The sequence below is a fragment of the Electrona antarctica genome, assembly GCF_951216825.1.
Source record: "Electrona antarctica genome assembly, chromosome: 4".
NCBI classification, from domain to species: domain Eukaryota; kingdom Metazoa; phylum Chordata; class Actinopteri; order Myctophiformes; family Myctophidae; genus Electrona; species Electrona antarctica.
The window spans coordinates 41,152,686-41,162,629 of NC_136809.1; the positions used below are offsets into that span (position 1 = coordinate 41,152,686).

General features: G+C 43.0%; 1 long non-coding RNA gene across 1 annotated transcript in view; it reads left to right on the forward strand.

Annotated features, from left to right (window-relative positions):
• Window positions 1-9,702, forward strand: part of LOC306921056 — a 64,102-nt gene extending 54,400 nt beyond the window's left edge. Inside the window, exon 3 of the long non-coding RNA XR_013789733.1 lies at window positions 9,581-9,702. This is a non-coding gene — a long non-coding RNA (uncharacterized lncRNA). The remainder of the gene's footprint in view (window positions 1-9,580) is intronic.
• Window positions 9,703-9,944: the final 242 nt, after the last annotated feature.

Consider the following 9,944-nt stretch of genomic DNA (forward strand, 5'->3'; position numbering starts at 1 on the left):
CCGGGTCCTCCTCGGCTCCCTGGCTCTGCAGCCAGTAGTACGGGGCAGGCCACTTTATCATTCTCTGGGATAATTGAGTGGTATAGGAGAGGGGGCCGCGGGGCCCTCAGGGCAGCAGCTCCTATATATACGCTAGCCCTAACCGCGGACCTCCCATAATGCTCTACAGGCTACCCTCGTCTGGCCGCTGCTGAGGAGAACTGTGGAGAATCAACAACCCCCATCTCGGATTAATTGGACATCATTTATCCTCCTAATGCTTCTAAGTCCATCTCTGGTGGGACTGAGTGTGGCATTACTGAGACGGGCGGGGGGAGAGAATGTGGTCATTTGTCTACTTGTTATACTCCTCTGTCGCAGCACATGCAGCTTTTATGGTCAGATTTGTTTAATACAGGAGAAGGGGCCACTGTGGTCACATCTAATAAAGGACATGTTGGAGGTGTTTTTATTCATGGCATTATTCCAGTAGAAATCTACAGCTATAGCAAAGGGTATCATTATATTTTTAGTTTTAATAAATGCATGCAATCCCTGTGAAGTGAGGGGCGCTCTTATCATCGTACATCATCATGACGTTGATGTATCTGGAAAACACAATTCACAGTAATATAGCCTAAACAACTATGTTTTAGCTAAAGTGTAAACCTGGATCTTTGTCTCTCATTGAGAGAGTGACATGACATGTTTAGACAGGAATGCATGGGCAGCTGCAGGAGGGACCCTAAAGATCTGGCTTGCTGATAGTAAACGGCCAGGCCTGTAGGACCCCTACTGTTCTGTGCTTGCTTCCTGGTGACCACTACCTTATTTAGACATGACCATTTGGTATAGGGGGGTAGGGTAACCTGAGACCACCTTTGCATTCCCCTTTGTTGTCTGTCTTTCAGTTTTATAAAGTCTACTGCAAATGTTTGTAACAGTTAGTTCAGTGGCTCACACGCCGTGAGGCGGGTGGGCCAGGCCCATGGCTGTGAATGATGTCTTGTACTCTCTGAAAATAAAATGGAACTCCGGAACCTTCATCTGCCTGTCTCTGCTGTTGACTTCATGCTCCGTATTTTTGCCTGAGTATTTTCTAGTCTAAGTATTCAAGGTCTGTGTATGGGCCTTTGATGTTAGTACAGATTCTTCAAAGTGGTGCCGAGCTCGGTCGTGTTGATGCATTTTTGCGTCAGGCGAGAGAACCGGTGGACAATTGACAATTCAGTCTAATAGATGTTTCGGTCGGCGATTTTTTTTTGGACGGAGGGGAACGGCGACGACGACGGCGCTATGCGCACTGCAGTCGAACCAGCGAGACAATGGCGACGGCCTGCCCGGCGCGGTGGGGGGGATTTCATTCGTCACCACCACGACGGAGGCGGCCTGCACCGAGGAGCGGCGATGGGCGACGGCTTGATGCTCTCGGCGATCGTGACCAGAGGGCGATGGACAGCGGCTGGACGGCGGGGTGAGTGGTGCTACGGAGCACAGCGTGCCCCGGCCCGAGGGCGTTCATCGGCGGTCAGCGGTCCAAGGGAGGCGATGGCCACTTCATTGACTCTTCACGGCGCGTCTCGACTCGACAGGCGCCGGCGGCGAGGCGTCGTGGCTTCGTTCCATTCAGCGGCTCGACGGAGCTGATCTACAAGCTCGCAACGCGGCGAATCGCAAGTTTCTGCCTTGCAGAGGCCTGCGGGCTCCTGTGATGACACTGATTCACTTTCTCGTTTTTTAGTCATGTTGTATTATCATGACTGAAAGGGAGGAGGTGATGAAAGTGAATTCAGATCAGAATGAAAGTTTTCGGACAAAGGGCAACTCTCGACAACAGAGCGGCCTACGCCATGCGGTGCATAAGTGTACTGCATCACAAACCTCGTTTGGCCCGTGTGCGCTGACTGATGACGAAGGTGAGACAAAAGGAGAAGAAACGTTACAGAAGATTTTATTATATCAGATGGATATCGTTCCATTTGATTCCAAATGTATGTCTACGTTTGTCTAGTTCAACATATAATGGGCATATATGTTGATTTTATGTGTCAGGTATTTAATTAGAGAAGTTGGCTTAATGGGGATGATATGCCTAAGGGAGATTTGGATCTGAATCGAAATATTTACCGGAGTAAAATTAGTTAGATGTCTCTTTGTCAGGCGAAAGACAGCGCTCCTGTCGTACGCATAAGTATTAATCATCCTAATTGTGCATAACGTTCTTATTTTTGTTCGAATAAATTTGTGAATGGGAAAAGTCAACGAAAGTATTTCTGCTATGACATGTGGGGAAAACTCTAAAGTTATATAAATTACTCTAGGATTTTAACGTAAGTGAATAATAGTAGCATGCACGGGATCTGGAAAAACTTAGTTAGGGTTTATGGTCGCCGGTGGTAACAGTGCTGTTATTTGTACGAGCCTTGGGGAATCTAGAGTGTTGAAATAATTATAGATGATTTCTGCATGTCCTAAAAAGATGAGTTAACTAAACAAAAATGAATCATTTTATGAATGACTATGGTAAAATTTATCCTTAACATTAACTGATGCTAAGAGCATCAGATGTAAAGTTTGAAGAACTGTAACACACTTTGTATTCAATAATTGGGTGCTTTGGAGTGAAGCAAAAGGGGTTGGATACAGCGACGGTGTATTGTGTTTAAATGTCAGATATATGTTTACGGGTTATCATTTATGTCAATGATCATGTTTTGAGTTATGTAAAGGTTAAAAGTGTTGATTACAGTACAGAGAAGTTGTTAGTGTGTAAGAGAGATTCTTACTGTGGTTTTCGGGCTGGAATGTATTTTTTACTATTTACTTACTTACTTATTTTTATTCATTGTATTTCCTATGTAATGTTTTAGCCTGAAATTAAATTGAACACAGAAGGGAGTTCTATAAGCACACCGATGATAATACTGTAATGGAATGAGAACACTGGTAACGAGTTATGTGATTTGAATGCCTAGAAGTCTGCAAACCATTTTTGAATTCTACTGTAATTGTTGATTTCTTTGTGTCATATTTTTTATGTTCCAGTCAGTGCCAAAGGGAGGACGAGGGTCAATTGTGTTTCCATATTCGTTTTTATGAGGCATGGTTGCCTCAAAGGGAGGTCTGATGTATCTGGAAAACACAATTCACAGTAATATAGCCTAAACAACTATGTTTTAGCTAAAGTGTAAACCTGGATCTTTGTCTCTCATTGAGAGAGTGACATGACATGTTTAGACAGGAATGCATGGGCAGCTGCAGGAGGGACCCTAAAGATCTGGCTTGCTGATAGTAAACGGCCAGGCCTGTAGGACCCCTACTGTTCTGTGCTTGCTTCCTGGTGACCACTACCTTATTTAGACATGACCATTTGGTATAGGGGGGTAGGGTAACCTGAGACCACCTTTGCATTCCCCTTTGTTGTCTGTCTTTCAGTTTTATAAAGTCTCCTGCAAATGTTTGTAACAGTTAGTTCAGTGGCTCACACGCCGTGAGGCGGGTGGGCCAGGCCCATGGCTGTGAATGATGTCTTGTACTCTCTGAAAATAAAATGGAACTCCGGAACCTTCATCTGCCTGTCTCTGCTGTTGACTTCATGCTCCGTATTTTTGCCTGAGTATTTTCTAGTCTAAGTATTCAAGGTCTGTGTATGGGCCTTTGATGTTAGTACAGATTCTTCACGTAAAATCTATTTGCTCAGACACTATGACATTCTCCATTCATTGTCAAAGGGAATTTAATGTTTGTTTAGGTCAAAGTCTGTGGACAGACACCAAAAGCTGTATATAGGAGGGGCTAGCGGCCCTACAAAATATTGTACACCCGGCGTGGGCCGGCTTAGCGATCCAGGCACCTTGGCTGATAATCCAGCATGACAGTGTGTCGCGTGTTCGAGTCCCGAACCCGACTTTGCTGTGTCTTCCCCTCATCTCTCTCCCTGTTTCCTGTCTACCTATTGTGATCTATCAATGATAGCAAAAAAGGCCCCCCGCAAAAAATAAATATATATATATATATATACATGTGTGTATATATATAAAATAATTGTAATATATATTGTACACCCCCAAGATAGAAGAAAGAACTAGTACCTAGGCCATGCTGGGAAATGTAATTTGACTGACAGATGTTGTCTTGTCACGTCGTGCCTCTCTTTATAAATCCATCAGAGATATCTTTCTCATTCCTCACGGCGCGCTGTTGGATTTCTTTTTTGCATACAATTTACTGCAGTCAGATGTTTCGCGTCTCGGCGCACATGCACCCTCGCTCCGTGACACATTCCACACCGCTCTCATTTGCATGTTTAACATACAGACCACTCCCTGTAGACCTGCCCCCGATTATAATGGCCGTGTAGTGTGAAACGTGCCGGTGCCAGACAGCCATGTGGGGCACGGGGCGCGGCAGCTCGCCAGTTGGCATGGACGAGGAGGAGGCCGTCTGGGCCGACCATATAGCAACTAATCAGCCGGGTCAGCGAGGGTGGCCGGGGGATGGATGGAGAGAGATAGAACAGCAGTGGTGTACAGTAATTAAGTACATTTACTCAAGTACTGTACTTAGTACAATTTCTATTTTTTTCTTTCTTTCTATTTTTTTTTTTATTCAAATAATACTAAATAAATACTTTTATTCCACTACAAATTATTTGACAGCTTAAGTTACTAGTTACTTTGTACATTTTGAATATTATTGCGAAACATAAATTACCAACTTCAGATTTTTTTTTATACATTTATACATTTGAAAACTTGTATAATGAGTACCTTCTACTTTCGGTACTCCAAGTACATTTGTACATTGAGTACAAATGTACTCAATGCACCTTTGTACTTTTACTCGAGTATATTTTGAATTCTGGACTTTTACTTATTTCTACATTGCAGTATTACGTTTACTAAAAAATGCGAGTACTTTTTCCACCGCTGAGAGAGAGAGAGAGAGAGAGAGAGAGAGAGAGAGAGAGAGAGAGAGAGAGAGAGAGAGAGAGAGAGAGAGAGAGAGAGAGAGAGAGAGAGAGAGAGAGAGAGAGCGACAGCAGGGGCTAGGATCTGTGTTGTGTGTCATGCCACTACACAGTCCCATTTAAATCTGTTAATTAGTGCTCTGTTACGTAGAGGGAGATTGACGAGCTTGTTGCCATGAGACGGTTTGGCTGCTAATTAAGAAGAGCTGGGGGAGGCCAGAGAGAGCATAATTGTGTGTGTGTGTGTGTGTGTGTGTGTGTGTGTGTGTGTGTGTGTGTGTGTGTGTGTGTGTGTGTGTGTGTGTGTGTGTGTGTGTGTGTGTGTGTGTGTGTGTGTGTGTGTGTGTGTGTGTGTGTGTGTGTGTGTGTGTGTGTGTGTGTGTGTGCTCGCTCGCGTGTGAGTACATGCATGTACAATCTGACACAAAAAAGTAATTTGCATTTTTCATTTGTGTGTACAGTACATGTAATAAATATAAACTTACAATACATGTTGTGTAAGCGTAAGCGCGTGTGTGCGTAGGCATATTCGTAGGCAGTGAGGCTAAACTCAAGTGGCTTGGGATGGACATTTTGGGGAGGGGGGCTAATGAGGGGATGTTGTAAATCTGTGGGGTCACCCATGTGAAACAGCCGTGAAAGGTGGAGAGGAAAAACCTGTTATTTTGCGTAATTACTTCATAATTGTGTCTCCGACTGTCAGTGATTGCTTTGTTTATTAGTGGGAGAAAGGGAAATGAACTCCTGCTGGGTTCTCCCTCACGCCCCTGTCTGCTCTGCTCCTGGCGCTCTATGTACGTAATTAGACATGTTCGCCTCATGGACCTGTTTGCTACAGTACAGTTGGTGGTTGGTTTATCATCCCAAGTGACCCTGGTCAGCTTGAAGTCTGACGCATGCATGTCGCATACGTCGTTTTGTAACTGTGTGTTGTGTCATTGTTGAATCCTACCAAAGCTGTCCTCTTATTCATGCAGTTAATGCATTAAACAGTGGCGGCCGGACAAAACGAACATGACTTGGGGATGAAATAAATCCTGCGTTCAGTGAATTTGGGCCTGGTGACGGGGCTGGCAAACAAATTAACAATGGCACTGAGGATTTCACAAGCATCACCCTGTTTATCATACAACTTGAAGGGAGACCATAATGGACTACATCATGTTGAGTGTTGACATGCAGTTCCAGTGTTTGACTAAGATCCTGACGTTGCCTGTCCTGCTGTGACAGTCAACTGGTATTCTATCTAGAACATTGTAGTTGCTCCATCTGTACAGCCATGTGTATTCCCTTCCCATTCCCTCTGCTCAATGTATTCTAGGGAGGAAGAATGAACCATGCCACCCATGGAGAAAATAGGAGAGCAAAAAAGAGTGGTCCAATTTCACAGCAGTGTTTCCCGCACGTTATTTTCTTGGAGCCACCCCTTCGTAAATCGGACAAAAGCTGAGACACCCTGCACGTTCATGCATGCCCAAATGCACACCATAGCAAAAGTAACGGATCTACAATCTCACAATTTGTTGATTTTGTGCAAAATTGGACTACCAAAAAGACAATGCCTCAAGCCCCCCCCTGTGATCATTACAAACTCAAACTCAACACTTCCGTGGGTCCTCTAGTACTACACCCACCAAGTGTGTAGTCGATTCAATGAGCAGTTTGCGAGATACACGGCGTGCCGGTTCCAGAGAAACACTCATCCGTTCCACTTCACACACTTCAATCCCTTGGGTCCTTGGTCCCTTGGGTTGACTTGGTTTGGATGAACAGTTTTTGAGATATGTGAAGGAATACATTACAGAAATACAGTACATAAATAGTGCAGAAGATTTAATGATGGAGAATGTTGTAAACAAACACAAAATATGAAAGTAAAGCGACGATCGGCAGCTGTGTACTGACTGTGTAGTGTGTACTGAGGTTCATTTTCTTTTTTTTTCAATTTACGTTTTATTGAATTTTAATCAAACATACATGAAAACGAAACGACTGACAATTGTGGTATTACATTTGTAAGCCACTTTTTTGTTAAGGCTTTTTTGGATGCCACCAGCAATACCCTCAGTAGATACTGATCCTGCTTTACAAATTGAAGTCCTTCCAGATTTGCAAGATACATGGTTATAAAATCAAAAGGAATGTCAACACCAAAAACTGCTTCCAGGACACTGTGGACACTTCTCCAAAATGGAACAACAGAAGGGCAACTCCAGAAAACATGAAAATGATTCGCCAATGTTTCCCCACAGAGTCTCCAACAGTCCGACTGATACGTGTAATGTCTTTTCTGGGCTGGAGTGCAAAAGAAACGACTCACATTTTTCCAGCTGAATTCTCTCCATGTGGGGGAACTACTCATTTTCCACTGATGTTTACATATTCTTTCCCATTCTTCTGCTGATATAGTAAGGTTGCCCTCTGCTTCCCATCTTGCTTTAATATTCAGAGTATTATCTCCTTTCATGTTTTGAAGCACTACATATACATTTGAAACTATCTTTTGATAAGTAGAGTCTGCATACGCATTTTGGAAAATCTTAATGATCTCTACTCCTGTTGCATCTTCTCTTCTTAATAGCTTTCTATTTATAAAGTCTCTGATTTGTAGGTACCTAAAAAGGTCCCGATTCTGTAAATTAAATTTGTCTTTCAGGTCCTGGAAGCTCATCACATTACCCTGTTTTAAAAGAGTACAATATGCAGAGAGGCCATTCCCAATCCAACCTCTAAACCTAATGTCATGTGTACTAGGTCTGAAGTCTGGATCATATGCAAACCATTTGAGAATTCCAATTTTGTCCTTCAGTTTATATCTCCTAATTATTTCACACCACACCTTCAATGAACCTGTTATCATCACATTCTGAGGATCCGACAAGTGTTTGACCAAGGATGGGTCTCCCACCAACATGTTAATAGGTAGACCCCTTCCCATTGAAGATTGAATATCTTTCCATCTTGATTTGTAACTTGGTTTACACCATCCAATCAATGGTCGGATTTGAGCTGCTCTATAATAATCTCTCAAACATGGAAGGGCCAATCCCCCTCTTTCCTTTGGTAGTTGTAATGTCTTGAGCCTCACTCTAGGTTTTTTCCCTGCCCAAATAAATCTGGATATAACTTTATCCCAGTCAGAGAAGAACTGTTCTGGCTTTGAGATAGGGACTGACAAAAACCAATATAAAAGCCTTGGTAATACATTCATTTTTACAGATTCTATGCGTGAACTCAGATTTAAATAGAAGAGGTTCATTTTCAACTGACAACTCGCCTTCTCAAGTTCTCCATTAAGGCTCAGTCCTTGTGCACCTGGCCTGGGGTTTTGTCCGAACTAATAGGCTCTTTGTGGCATGTCCTTCTCCATGTCTCACTCCTTGTTTCCTGTCTCATCTCTCACTGTAACTATCGGAAGAAACCCTGACAAATGCATTTTTTGTTGTTTTATTTAGAGCTCTCAAAATGTGCAGCTCTCATTTTGTAACAAAGCTGTTTCATTCTACAATATATATAACCTTTCTCATCCACTATTTTCTTATACTCTGGGTCATCAAATCAAATAACTTACATTCCATATGTGATGCATTTGTAAAAGAAAACACCATCCATTATAAAATGCACCTCTCCTATACAGTAGTTTCCTTCTTGGATGCTAACCAATGTGTCATTGACCATACAGTTGGGTGCCACCGATATTGTCCCTTATCATTTGACCCATTTAGGCCTGACCTCAAAATTTAAAAAAATCCTTCTAAATCCTCCAGTTTTCTGAAATAAATATTTTCACGATTTTTCAAAAATAGCAGACCTACAAGCGTTCGGTGGCGCGCTATGAGCTTGTAGATCTGCTATTTTTCAATAGCTAAATTATAACATAATGTTTAAAACACCAAAAGGGGTTCCCGCCCAAAATGGGTTAACTGTCCTTTTGCGCAGATCACGCAAACCTCAGCAAAAAGAAAAGGACAATATCGATGGCCTCCAACTGTATGCAGACCACGGCCATCTTGCCAGCAAGCTGGTGACTAGACGCAGTTTGGAAGCGCTCGTTTTCACTATCAGTAAAGCAACCTCCTGCTGCCGCCTGCATTATGTGCAAATTCAAAACAGGTGGTAAGCAGGGCCGTTGAGTGATATCCAACGAGCAGGAAGTAGCTCATAACATATTCTATCTACCGTGGATCTTTATGAAACAAACACTTTGCAGATAGAAAGTTGACAATCCATGCTTTTCGTACAGCTGCAACGTTGGCGAGTTTGACGTTTAATTGTGACGGCAGGTTGTTGTGACCGCAGGTCGCATTTACTATAAAAACGTACATTTCCCGTCAGTTAGTTAGTTAGTTAGTCACCCCATGACCATATATGGTCATGCCTCGTGACATCACATGGCATCATGACATGACACATGACATCAGGGCTGGAGATCCCTGATGTCATCAATATTAAGCCCATATATGGAGATCTCTGATGTCATCAATATTGGCCAGCAACTCTACATCTGACCTCAAACCTCAAACCTGTATATCTCCATATATGGAGCTGACCTGTTCTGACATTCCATATGTCCTTCCTCTTCGATGTCTCAATTTTGACTGATACCTACCTTTTCCATGTATGGCTATCCAGGGTTTGATGAGCTCATGTGTCGTGATCTTCATGGAGACGGCCATATATGGAGCGTGTCACGAGGTGTGATGGACTGACGGCCATATATGGTGGCGTGACTGACTGATGGATCGACGGATTTGCAGGTTTTCATAGTAATCTGCGACCTAAGTACCAATAAACAAACTATTTTATGCATTTGTGCCATATTTATTTGCATTGATATACTGTACTATATGACACAGTCAGTCATGACAGTCAATGTGCGACGTATGGAACGTTCCAAATGACCTTCAGCTGTCTCTCCCCCTTCTCTGCCTCTCATCTTCTCTGTTGTTCCGCTAAAAATAGAGTCCCCAATCATACTGCAGAATACTGCAGCTGC